Source organism: Sus scrofa, chromosome 3, assembly GCF_054392235.1.
Source record: "Sus scrofa isolate SSC_HxYL_T2T_F1_AM1 chromosome 3, Sscrofa_HxYL_maternal_Yorkshire_Landrace_v2.0, whole genome shotgun sequence".
Classification (NCBI taxonomy): domain Eukaryota; kingdom Metazoa; phylum Chordata; class Mammalia; order Artiodactyla; family Suidae; genus Sus; species Sus scrofa.
Window position 1 is genome coordinate 846,390 of NC_139385.1, and position 12,595 is coordinate 858,984.

Consider the following 12,595-nt stretch of genomic DNA (forward strand, 5'->3'; position numbering starts at 1 on the left):
ATGACGTCAGTGGTAACGTGACAGCTACGTGCGGTGAGGTCCTGGGACAGGACATGGGGACACGCGTGTCAACAGGATGCCCGAGGCACCTGAATAAGACCTGCATCGGGGGTTCTGTCTACACTCTGTCTACGCCGGCACCAGGGCCGGCGCAGGCCGGCCGGCGGGATTTTGCGAACCAGCTGCAGAGTACAGTATGTTTACACCGAGCATGTTTACACCGAGGACGACAACAAACAGCACAGAGCAGGGCTTTTAGAGGGCGGGGGGCTTACACGGCCGGCTCCGAGGGACGTGACAGACAAAACGCAGCGTGTTTAAACACCTGAGATTATTTCACAATAGAAAGGTTTTAAAAATTCTAACATCAGAGACCGCTCCTGGCCAACCCATCCCGTCTCCTTCAGAGCAGCAGACAAACCCCATCCCTCGGCCCGGCTCCGGCCCTCCTGGCTGCCTTCTCTTCCTCATCCCCGTTCAGACTTTATTTTTCTTTACTTTTTTTTGGCGTTTTAGGGCCTCACCCATGGCATACGGAGGTTCCCAGGCCAGGGGTCAAATTGAAGCTGTAGCTGCCGGCCTGCACCACAGCCACAGCCACACAGGATCCGAGCCATATCTTTGACCTACACCACAGCTCAGGGCAATGCTGGATCCTTAACCCCCTGAGGGAGGCCAGGGATCGAACCCGCGTCCTCATGGTTCCTAGCGGGATTCGCTTCTGCTGAGCCCCCACGGGAACTCCCGGCTTTTTAAATAGGCTCTAGTTTCCTTCATTCACTCCTCCCTCCCTCCCTCCTCCCTTCCTTCCTTCCATTTACTATTTTTTGAGCAGCTTAAATGCAGGGCACTGCGCCGGTTTACTGAGGAGTAATGAGCAAAACAGACAAGCCCTGACCTCACGGAGCTCAGACAGCAATGGGGAGAAAAGCGAGCCAGCGAGAAGACACATGCATGAACTAAACACACAGGAAGGGGCAGGGGAGGGGCTACGGCTGCAGGCAGAAGAGGGCACTCCCTCCGGGGAAGGCAGCCCAGGACCCCGGGCCGTGTCCAGGTGGAGACGGGACCGGGCCGCCGGCTGTGGCCCTGCTGTGGGAGGAGGGGCTGCAGATACAAAGCCGGGAACTGTGGGCACACAGACCCCCCCCACCTCCCAGCACATCCCAGACACAAACGTCACAGCCCCTCCCCAGCTCCCCCAACCCCGAGTCTGCAACCGTCTCCCCATTTGATTCATAGGAAGAGCTGAAGTGAATTGGATGGTGTCTGCTGGGCCCCCATGTGGGGGCTGGACCCTGACATCCGAGGGCAGACCGGCCATGAAACCACGAGCCCCCAGTCCGCAAGGTGCAATGAGCCATGGGGCCCCTGTGCCAGGGATGCTGGAAGCCGGGCCTGCCCAGGAAAGGAACGTGGCAGTGAGCTAAGCACCGTGGGAACGCTCAGCGCCTCTGCGCCCCGACGCCGCGCCGGGGAAGCTCCTCCAGGGAAATGACCCAAAATACGGGGAGAGCGTTAGGTCCAAAGATGCGCATGGCAACGTTATTTTTAATCACCAAAAAACAAGCGGAAGCAACTGAACTGTCCAACAATTGGGGAGTAGTTTCGTGAATCATCGTTCAGACTCGCCGAGCACGAGGCAGCCCTTAAAAGCGGTAATTAGGGAGACGGTGGGGTGACAGGCGGCCGCAGCCGCAGTGTGATGCTGAGCGGAGAGCGGGGCACAGGAGTGTGTGTGCTTAGGAGCGAGGAGATAAAAAAAAAAAAGCACAAAAACACCCGGGAGGAGACGAGTGGGGCAGTCAGAGCCACTGCTCTGCTCTCTTTGGGGCTGCACCCGCGGCATCTGGAGGTTCCCAGACAAGGGGTCTAATAAGAGCTGCAGCCGCCAGCCTACACCACAGCCACAGCCACGTGGGATCCGAGCCACGTCTGTGACCTACACCACAGCTCATGGCAACACTGGATCCTTAACCCACGGAGCGAGGCCAGGGATCGAACCTGTGTCCTCGTGATTCCCAGTCAGATTCGTTTCTGCTGTGCCATGACGGGAACTCCTGCTCCGTTCTCTTTTCTGACTTTTGTAGAACGTGTGGGATCCCTTTAGTGACTTAAAATACAGGCACATCACACCTGACGGCGCAGCGCGGATCACGCGTTTTTCGCACATCAAAGGTGTGCGGGGACCTGCGTCGGGCACGACTGTCGGCGCCGTTTTCCCCGCAGCATCTGCTCCCTTGGTGTCTCTGTGTCACATCTCGGGCATTTTTCACAATATTCCAAGCCCTCCGCCGACCAAATGATGACCCCGCGAAGGCTCAGGTGGTGAACATTTTTCACTAGGGAGGGTCCGTCGTGTTTTGGACGTGACGCCGTTGCACACGTAACAGACGACAGCGCGTGTCAAGCACAACTTTGATCCACTGGGAAACCGAGAAGCGGGCGTGAGTCGTGACCCTGGGCAGTCAGAGATGGAACCCGGACGTGCCCGCGCCTGCACCGAAGAGTTCCTGCAGCGGGTCGTGACTGCGGGCGCGTCTGTGTCCTCTTTTCTGGATTTTCCGAAGTCCTACACGGGAGAGGGCTCTGTGTGGTGATGGGAGGGGTGGGGGCGCGAGCAGTATCTGGGTGGCTGGTGGGGGGCCCCTCCTGTGGGGTCCTTGGCTCGGAGACACCATTCCTGCCCTCAGAAGGGCCATCTAGGAGTTCCCGTCGTGGCACAGTGGTTAACGAATCTGACTAGGAACCATGAGGTTGTGGGTTCGATCCCTGGCCTCGCTCCGTGGGTTAAGGATCTGGCGTTGCCCTGAGCTGTGGTGTGGGTCGCAGATGCAGCTCAGATCCTACATGGCTGTTGCTCGGGTGGCTACAACTCTGATTAGACCCCTAGCCTGAGAACCTCCATATGCTGCGGGAGCAGCCCTAGAAATGGCAAAAAGACAGCAAAAAAATAAATAAATAAACAAATAAAGGGCCGTCCAGGCGGAGCACACGAGCACATGCGCCCACGGGGTCCTGGGGGTGGACGAGCCCCTTGGCGGGAGTGAGGGGCTGCCCGGAAGGAATGGCCGGGCACCCTGGGGACGGGGCGGGTCGGGGAAGCTGCCCATCTCCAGGTGGCTTCCAGCAGGGGCTCTGGGCTGATAGGGAGGGGTCTCTACAAGGAGAATCAGGAGGTCGGGGGCTGTAGGGGGCACGCTGGGGACGAGAGGCGTCGACGGGCAGTGGTTCTGCACACACTCTGCGCAGGAGTCGCCTGCATCAACGCGTCCGCCTCCGACACACCCTGTGGCAAATAAGCTTGTTTTTCAGAGGAGGAAGTGGAGGCGTGGAGACACTGTAACCAAGCAGTGCCCTGTGGGGCTCCTGGGCACACAAGCCTCTCTGTGCCCCCATTTCTTGCTTTAGGAAATGGGCCTTCCCTGAGCTCCCAGGCGCGGGTCCAGACAGCTGTGATCAGAGGACCCGTCACGCAACAACAGTACAGCCTTCGGGCAGGGTCCTGGTGCCCTCTCGAGGGACACCCGTACTGACGCGGCATCTGATGCACCAGAGGGAGACGCGATATTCCTTACGCTTCTCGCAGAAATGAATAAAGCTGAGCAGCCTAGAGTCCTTCCCTGTGCTTCTCCCGGGCTCAATGGCACCTGCACACACTCACCTGTGAGCGAAAGAGGAGGCACCCTGGGCACAGCTGCCTGTGGGTTAAAGATGATTAGTGCGAGATGCTTTTCAGGAACTTTCCTCGTTCGCTCGAATCTCCGATCAAGTCCCTTCTCGCCAGTGCTGTCATTCTCGGGAAGAACCCAGAAGACCCCCAGCAGGATCAGGCCGAGCTCCCGTTGCCAGCTTCCATGACGAAGATTCCCCCAAAGAAAGAAGAATGCATGCTTGTCCCAATCCCGATTCTTAGCAGAAACCTTGCTTTCCTCCTTTTAAACTATAAACTCCCTGCAACTCTTCCCCAGAGGGGGGGGCACCATCTTTGAGGCATTGGCCTGCTGTGGCCTCTTTACCTGGCAGAACTACACAAGCTATTTTTTCCCTTCACCCCAACCTCTGTCGCCCCGTTTCTATTCGGCACCAATGGACAGAGGCCACGTTCGGGCAGCACCGTCAAGTAATTAACCCAGAGTCACGTGGCTGGTAGGTGGTGGGTGAGCCCCACGGGAATGGCTCTCCTAGTATTGTGCAGTGGACAACTTACACCACCGTCCCAGGCCTGCATCGGGGTTCAAAGCCAGGTCAACCCGAGCTCAGCGTCTGGGCTGTCCCATACGGCCCCTGCGCTGTGCCAGAACCACGAAAATGAGGAGGAACTGTCCCAGGCCTCAGGGCACTCAGAGACTAGGGAGAGAGAGGCAGGAAAGGCCACTGTGAGGACGGTGATGCTGGTGCCTGGGACGTGGTGGGTTCTAGGAACAGGCGCTGTGCTACGTCTCAGGTAGGGTATTTGGGTGGTGGGTACCATGCTGCCTGTTTGGTCTTTCAGCCAGCAAAGGGTAGACTTGCTACCTTAACCTAAGTCCACACGATTCCGGGGCCTGGGCTGGATTGAGACCCGAGGGAGGCCGGGTGTAAGCGGCTCGGACGGGGCTCTGTGCACAGAGTCCACCCACCTTCCCGCAGAGGGAGAGGGCACATGCTGGGCAGAGCCATCCACGCAGGGGCGGCCCAGATACGGCCCCTCCCTGGCGGGGTGACGTCCGGCCAGCAGTGAGGGGACAGACAGCCCTAGGCGGGCAGAGGCCTGGAGCTGGGGGTGGGGGGGCACCTCCTCCACGTTCCTTCTTGCAGGTGGACGGTGAGTCCTGGAGGGGGGCAGGTGCATCCGTCAGGTTTTTACTTGCTGCCTTTTAGGATGCTTAACACGTCGGGGGGGCCCTGCTGGCCAGGAGGACGCTCCCCCTCCCCCACCAGGGTCAGCGATCCTTAAAAGACAGCAGACATCCGTGAGGCCGCCTGTCCCGCACAAACCACAGCCTCAGGCCTCCCCTCTCAGGCTCTCGCTCCCGAGCCAGGATTTCCCTGCCTGAGGTCACCCGGGGCCAGGAGGCAGTGGTCCCCCGCCTGTGGCCTTACTTCGCTGATTACAACACATCCCGGGTGTGCATTCCACCCTGGCAGGGCCACACGGCAGACCCGGGTTCAGACGCAGGCGGGCTGTCTGCCTCATCACGGAGGTGCTGCGGTGGGCTGAGCAGAGTGAGCAGAGGTGACCGGGGCTCGAGGGGGCCCGTCGTGGTCCTGTGGGGCGGGTGGGCCACGGGGGTGGGGGGCAGTCTTCTGAATTCTGCTCCTCTCCTGCTGCTGGGTGACTGGGGCAGGTCTCTGCCTGTCTCTGGGCCTCCTCTGCAGGCCGGGAGAAGGAGAGTGCTGTTAGGAGGCCTGGGCCTGGGAGCTGCTGGCCGGCCGGGAGCCGGGCTGCAGAGGGCTGCTGAGCTGAGGGCCAGGCCGGCCTGGGGCCCTCGCCACCCTGCCCAGGACCTGCTTGGCAGCCCCTGCAGGCAGCAGAGGGCAGGCAGGGCCAGAGCTGAGCCCGGGGTGTGTGGGGAGGGCGGTGGGGCCCGTCTGCCCAGGCTGGCAGGCCCCCGGCCGCGCCGTCTCATCCCGTGCCTGCTGGTGCGGCGTCTGGCTGCGGCCCAGCTCCCCTTCAACCGGGCCCGGCGCTCTCTGTCCGCCAGGCGGGCTCCCGCCGGGGTCGGCCCCGGAGTGCACAGCCACGGCCAGCCCGGCCGGCCCGACAATGAAGCCTCCCTCCCGTAATTGGCAATTTTGTCATATTTATTCACAACAGATCAGACTGTCAGGAGCTCGCAGGGCCTCTCCGGAGGCCGCCGTGAAATCAGTTTGAGATGGCGTGTCAGGTGTTTCTCTCTCTGCTGAAGCGACCATCTGGCTGACGGGCCGGCGGCTGGGCTGACACAGTGACCCGGGGAATGGAGGCTAAGCCGCTCCCAGGGGCCAGGGGCCGCACCCCGCGCCACCCCGGCCTCCCTCGTGGGCTCCGGGAGCCGGGCTGCTGGGGCGGCGGGGGGCGGGCACCACTCGGACCATCCGAGCCCTCCAGGGTGGGCACCTCCCCACAGCGCTGGCCCCACCGGGTCCTGAGCCTGGGGGCTGGGCTCCTATGTGCAGGGGCACGGGCGGTCCCGAGCACGTGTGCAACGCACGCACACCCGTGGGCGCCACCAGCCTTCAGACGCCTGGGCCCCCGGATCCTCCAGCCGAAGACAGTAGCTGCTGCAACAGCTGAGCAGAATCCAAGGTGAGTTCTGGGCCACGGGGACGGGGGCCTCCTCCTGTGGGACTCTCCTCCGGGGATGGGGGGGCTTCCCTCCGGTGGCCTGGCCACGGCATCGTGTGGTCGGGTGAGTACCTGCTGTCACTTGGTGGGGAGGCAGCGCCCAAGAAGGCCCGGAGTGGCAGTGGTCGGGTGGCCCTGCTGGACAAGGAGGGCTGGGAAAGGTCCTTTCTCTGGGAAAGAAACGGGCCGGGAGCCTGGTAAGTGCACCCGCGGTGAGGCAGCGGCACCCCAACCGTTTTCCTAAGAAATACATTATTTCAAAAATCGAACAGGGCTGCTTCACGCCTATTAAGATGGTAGGTGGACAGACAGACAGACAGACATCCAGAAAACCACACAGGCTGGCAAGGACGTGGAGGAACTGGAACCCTGCGCCCTGCTGGTGGGAACGTAAAGTGGAACAACCGTGCTGGAAAACGGTGTGGACGGTTCCCCCGCAAACTTAAAAATAGAACTGCCAGAGGATCCAGTAATCCCACTTCTGGGTTTACACCCAAGAGAACTGGAAGCAAAATAGATACACATGCACCACCTTCACAGCAGCTCCACTCACAGGAGCCAAAGGGTGGAACGACCCCAGTGTCCATCCATGGGTGACTGGATAAGCAGATGCGGTCCGGGCACACCGTGGAATATCACTCAGCCCTGAAAAAGGAAGGAACCTCTGACACCTGCGCCAGCCTGGAGGGACCTTGAGGACATGCTGCTCAGTGGAATAAGCCAGACACGGAAGGCAATTGCTGTGTGATTCCACTCGTATGAGGCGCCTGGAGGGGGCAGGTTCTCAGAGAGAGAAAGCAGTGGGCAGGGGTTGGGGCTAGGAGAGGGGGACGCAGTGTTTAGTGGGGACAGAGTCTCAGTTTGGGAAAATGGGAAGTTCTGGAGAAGGACAGTGGTGACGGCTGCACAACAACGTGAATGCACTGAATACCCCTAAACTGTACCCTAAAAATGGGGAAGATAAAATTTTATGTTGTGTATATTTTACCACAATAAAAAAAATCCAAAGGCGCCACCACCTTTGAGGACCCTGGAGCGTTCAGAGAGCCGAGTGGGGCTTGTTTCGGGAGGGGGTGGCCCCGGTGTCCCTTGGCACTCCCTCTGCAGGGGAGGGTGGCAGGGGATGGGCTGCCCACTGCTGGGCTGCGGTCCTCGACCACCAGGGCGTCCTCAGGGCTGTGTGGGCTGGGGCGGCCTGACCTGGGGCTGGAGCCGCACGCTGGGCCAGGACTCGGGGACGGGGATGGGCAGGGGTGGCCCCCGCGGACACCTGGTTATTTTGAATGCTCCGGCCACATCAGGAAAGCCTGTTAGGCAGTGGTGGCGAGAAATTGATTGGTTTTGGAGCAAAGACCAAAAGCCAGGAGCTCAGGAGGTTGTGGGAACGACAGGCAGAAGGTCTAGGCAGCCTGCCTGTCGCCTGTGTGTCTGTCTGTTTGTCCCCTGGAGGAGCCGGGGTTGGGGGGGGCGTCCAGGTGGCCCCGTCCTGCCACCGAGGCCACCTGCTGGGTCTCTGGGAGCAGCCCTGGTGCACAGAGGCCTGTCCAAAGGTCTGGACTTGACGGCCGGGCTGGGGTCTGCCTTGGGGACCCCGTGGTGGGGGTGGGGGCAGCTCCTGGGGAGGCTGGCCAGGAGCCCCTCCTGCCCCCACCTCGGCCAGATCGAAGCCCAGGCTGGACTGCTGCCCACCCAGGAGGGCTATCTGAGGTGTCTCTGCCCCTCGCCCACCCCTCACCCATCACGCGTCCTCGGCTGCACCTGGGTTCCTGCCTTAACGTCTCTGCTCACTGGCCGAGTGACACCGGGCAGCTAAGGGCCCCTCTCTGGCCCTGAGCTCTCCCCTCTGTAAACGGGGTGGAGGGCCTCACCTTCCCTCCAGGGTGCGCGGGGAGCCCTGGGTGCTGCCGGGAGGGTTATCAGCTGGGCCCCGCCAGCCGCTGCCCACAGCCTGGCCTCGCTCGGTGCACATGGGCCCATGCCCCTGGGAGGAGCCCCTCCCTCACTCGAGGCGGGGGGCAGGGGGTGGGCTCCTCCCGATCGCATGCTAAGCGGGTGTTTGCATGTCTGACACGCTGAGCCGGGTCTGCTATTTTCCTAAGGATTAGGGCGACCCGGCTCTTTACACGGCACCGCCCTTGGCGGAGCCTTGCCCGCCTGCCCGGCACCCACCAGGCGGGCCCCCGGGGGCGGGCAGAGGTGGGGGTTGGGGGCTGATCGCAGGCACACCGGGCACCCTCAGGCCTGCGCTGCCCAAAATGGGGTGCCGACCACTGGGCTGGGAGCTGTGGGCGCAGAGGCCCGGCAGAGGCCAGAGACGGAGGAGGAAGAGGGGGCAGCGTATTTCAGCAGCGAGTCTGACACTCACTACACGTGGCGACGACGTCTGGGGTGTGCTGGGCTAAAGAAAACACGTTATGAAGAGTAACTCCACCTGCGTCTTTTGATTTTTTTCCACGATGGCTTCTAGAAAATTCTAAATTGCCTGTGCGCGCTGTTACATTCTCTGGACGCTGCTGCTGTGGGTGACGTTACCGTGCCTGCTTTCAGGGATCTAAACTGGCCAGACGGCAGGTGGCCCGCGTGGGGGACTACGCGGGGCCGGCGCCGCCGTGAACGCCAGGATGGAGCCCGGTCCCGGGGGAGGCGGGTCAAACCCCCCTCCCCGAGGCTGGTGACTCGCCCGGCCAGTAGGACACAGGGAAAGTGACATCTGGACCCTGGAGGCTGTGGCCTCTCCCTCTGGGGACCCTCCCTCTGGGAGCCTGAGCTGCCAGGGGAGAAACTGGGTTCCTGGGGAGGCCACCGCTGGGCACTCAGCCCCACCGTCCCATCTGAGCCCAGGCTTCCAGCTGTTCCCCGCCCACCACCACCCCCAGACACCCGCAGACCAGCCCCAGCCCTGTCCTGGGCAGCTGGGAACTGCGGAGTGACCTCAGGTGATGACACGGGAACCAAAGAGCCAGCCGGCTGAGCCCTGCCAAATCCCCGACCCCCAACTAGGAAGAGATGAGAAACGGTTACGGGGGAAGCTGCGGGCCGGGCGCGTTCGTTACGCTGCAGGTGCAGATGCGCAGATCCACGGCTCCCTCCACCCCGGACCCATTCCAGACACACCCACCCTGTCCGGTTCGGCCTCCACATCACCCTCACTCACCACGTCCCTTTAATGTCCTTCAGCCTGGAGTGACCTGTCCTCGCCTGGCACGACCTCGACCCTCGCCGGGACAACGGGTCGTTCTCCAGAACGGCCGTCGCTGGCGTCTGCCTGCTGCTCCCTTGTGCGGCTCCGCGCGTGGTTTGCTGTGTTTGCTGCGGGAGGGGCTGGTCATCCGGGGACGTCCCGGAGGGGACGCTGGGTCCTGGAGGGGTCCCACAGGGGCGTGGGGGCCTGGTCTGATTTGGCCATTTGATGAAGGAAGATCTGCCCGGGTTCCCTGCGGCAAAGGTAAGCTTCGCTCCCCGCAGTTAATACGTTTCTGTGGGGCGGGACTTTGCGTCTGTGAGCACCCATTTCCTCCTGGCTCGGGACCCTTCAGCCAGTCCTGGTCCTTCCCTGCCCGGCCCCGGATCCACGATTTCTTCAAAGTCTCCAGTTCCTGTTAGTGGAGAGAGGGGCTTAGAAACCAAGACTTGGGTCCAGGAGTGCCACCGCTACCAGGGGTCGCTGCCGGAGGATCTGGGGTGCAGGTCGCCCGGTGGGTGCCCCGGTGGCAGGCCTGAGCCCTTGGCCTCCCGCCCCCAGCAGCGGCTCCAGCTCCTGTGTCACGGGGTGCGACTCACGGATGACCCACGGGGTCCCAAAGAGGGACCTGGGTGCCACCCAGTCTGAACCACCCGTGGGTGCCTGTGGGGGTGCTTGCCACGTGCTCACAGACGTGTGTTCTTGTGCACAGCTGCATGGTCGTGCACAGTGAGCCGTCCCCAGGGCATGCATGTGTATCTGACGTGTGTGTGTGTGTGCGCGCGTGCACTGTGGGGGGGGCTGCGGATCTGAGGGTGCATGGGGGTCCCCCAAAGCGGGTGAATGCTCATGCACAGGTGCTGGTGTGCGTGGACCCACAGGTGTCCACGTCTGCGTTCACATGTCTAAGGCTGCCCGTTTGCACGCAGGCCTGGGGGTGTGTGCGTGTGTGGCTCCCGGGTAATTCTCAGGGTGGGAGGAGTTTGGTTTGTGTCCGAGCACGCGTGTGTCTATATATGTGGACACACGGGCACATGTGCAGCGGTGCTGAGAAGGGGAGCAGTGGGCGCCTTTCCATCCCAGCCCTAAAGACGCCGGCCCCGTGCCCAGCCCTCCTGGGGGACAGTCGGGCTCTGCCGCTCCCAGCAGCCCGGCCTCACCGAGGCCTTTGAGGGCACTGAGGGTGGGCGCTGCGGTCGTGGGGTGAGAGGATGTTCGCCGGGGGCAGGGCCCAGCGCCCTGGCTGGTCCAGGGCTGGTGACCCCAAGCCCTATTTATCACCTCCGACCCCGTTTGTTCCTGGGTCACGTGGGCTGATGGCCTCCAGGGCGCCCCGAGGCACACCTCTCCACCCCGGCCCCTAGACGCTCCGGTTCTCCTGACCTCAAGGCTGGCCTTGCTGAGGGCTTGGGGGGTCAGTGAGCCCTGCAGGGGGGCCCATCCAGCCTGCACAGCAGCCCTGAAGCCCTGAGGCACCTCGAGATGAGCCCCAGGTCCCCCCCAACATCCTGGGGCTCGTGGGGGTTCAGAAGCTGGCCCACGGCACTCAGAGCACCCCAGGCCCACCTGCACTGCTGGATGCCCGCCTACCACTGGCCATTAGACCTGTCAGTTGGTCTTTCCCGCCGCGTGGCTCCTGGGAGGGCTGTGACCTGATGGCTGGTGGCGTGTGTGGGATGGTGGCAGCCGCATGGGGGATGTTGGCCAGTGTCAAGCCCAGCTGTGATCCCCAGTGGCTCTGGAGGGCTCATCGCCTGAGGCCCTGCCTGCTGAGCACAAGCCCCTGGGGTCCAGGCTGGAGAGCAGGAGGCCCAGAGAGGCGGGCAGGCTGGTCCAACGACACACAGTGAGTCGGGTCCTGCCTCCTGGGCTCCTGAGCACCCGCATCCCTGCCCACTCCTGCCCACAGCGGGCTCCCTGTCGTGACCGTGACCGTAGGGGAGGCTCTCACTCAAGGCTGAGCCCACACGTCTGCCCTGGCCTCGTGGAGGACAGGCTGGGCAGCGAGGGAGTGATCCAGCCTGTCTCTGCTCGTGTAAATCTGGGCGCGGTCCCCTCTCCTCTGCTGGGACTCCCTGGGGGCTGCAGGCGGCCTCCCGCGGGGCTGGAGCCTTGGGGAGCCTCCGCTCTCCCCTCAGCCCCGTGGTGGGGGGACCATTGATCCTCAAGGCGGGGGGCCGACCATGCCGGCGGGTGGCGCGTCCCCCATCGACCAGCCGCGCCGTCTGCCGGCTCCTCCGCGCTGCACTAACAAGCCGGTCTGACGGCGCCTCAGGGCCTGATCGGCAGGACCGGCTCGCGTGTGTCTGTCTGGGAGCCCGGCCGCTGTGCCCGTCCCAGCTCGAGGCGGGCAGCAGCCCGGGGCCCCAGCTCCTGCCTCCTGCCCCTGGGCTACGGCCGAGACTGCCTGGCTTCTGGAGGAAACACCCAAAGAAAGTCCTCGGCGGGGAGAAGGGCTGTTGGCGGGGCACCGGGGAGGTGCTGGTGCCCCGCCGCACGAGCCCAGAGGCAGCCTGGAGCCCTCCCGTGGTGGGGGGGCAGTGCAGGGATGGGGGACAGGGAGAGGCAGGGACGTGGCGAGGGGACTGGGGACCCTGGCACAGGACGGTGAGAAAGGACGGAGGTTGCTTGACACAGGGAAGGAAGACGGGGTGGGGGGCCCAGGACGGGGCAAACGGGGGCAAAAGCTGCAGGCAAAGGAAGGTGCTGGCTCCGGTGTCCTTCCCAAACGACGATGAGGTCCTGCCTGCGTCCCTGGGGCAGCTGTCCTGAACATGCTGAAACGACGGATGGTGGATGAAAGCCGTCTGCGAGGTAGTGACCTGCCCGTCCGTGGGGGTGTGCAAGCTAGAGGCAGGAAGGAGCCTCTGGGAGTGGACACGCTAGACCTCAGCAATGTTCGCTGCGGGTCTGCTGGGCTGAGCACAGCACTGAGGTGTGTGCAGGAAGCCGGGTCCTGGTCCCCAGAGACCCATCCAAGGGATGACCTGAAGTTGCAGGCCCAGCCGGGCCCTGCAGCAGACTCATCGCCAGCCCAGACAGGGGATCCCTCGTCCAAGCCCCCCAACACCCCAGACCAGCCGCACCTCCGATCAGGCAGCCAC

The 12,595-nt window shown here is 63.1% G+C and overlaps 1 long non-coding RNA gene across 2 annotated transcripts in view; it reads right to left on the bottom strand.

Moving 5' to 3' along the window:
* Window positions 1-483: 483 nt before the first annotated feature.
* Window positions 484-12,595, bottom strand: part of LOC106507343 (uncharacterized) — an 85,339-nt gene continuing 73,227 nt past the window's right edge. The window contains exons 3-8 of one of the 2 annotated variants that reach the window (XR_014839589.1): window positions 9,465-9,906; window positions 6,843-6,955; window positions 6,383-6,480; window positions 5,086-5,355; window positions 3,665-3,852; window positions 484-2,572 (exon numbers count right to left, since the gene is read on the bottom strand). This is a non-coding gene — a long non-coding RNA (uncharacterized LOC106507343). Of the gene's footprint in view, window positions 2,573-3,664; window positions 3,853-5,085; window positions 5,356-6,382; window positions 6,481-6,842; window positions 6,956-7,301; window positions 9,907-12,595 lie in introns of both variants that reach the window. The other variant, XR_014839590.1, reaches the window with a different exon arrangement.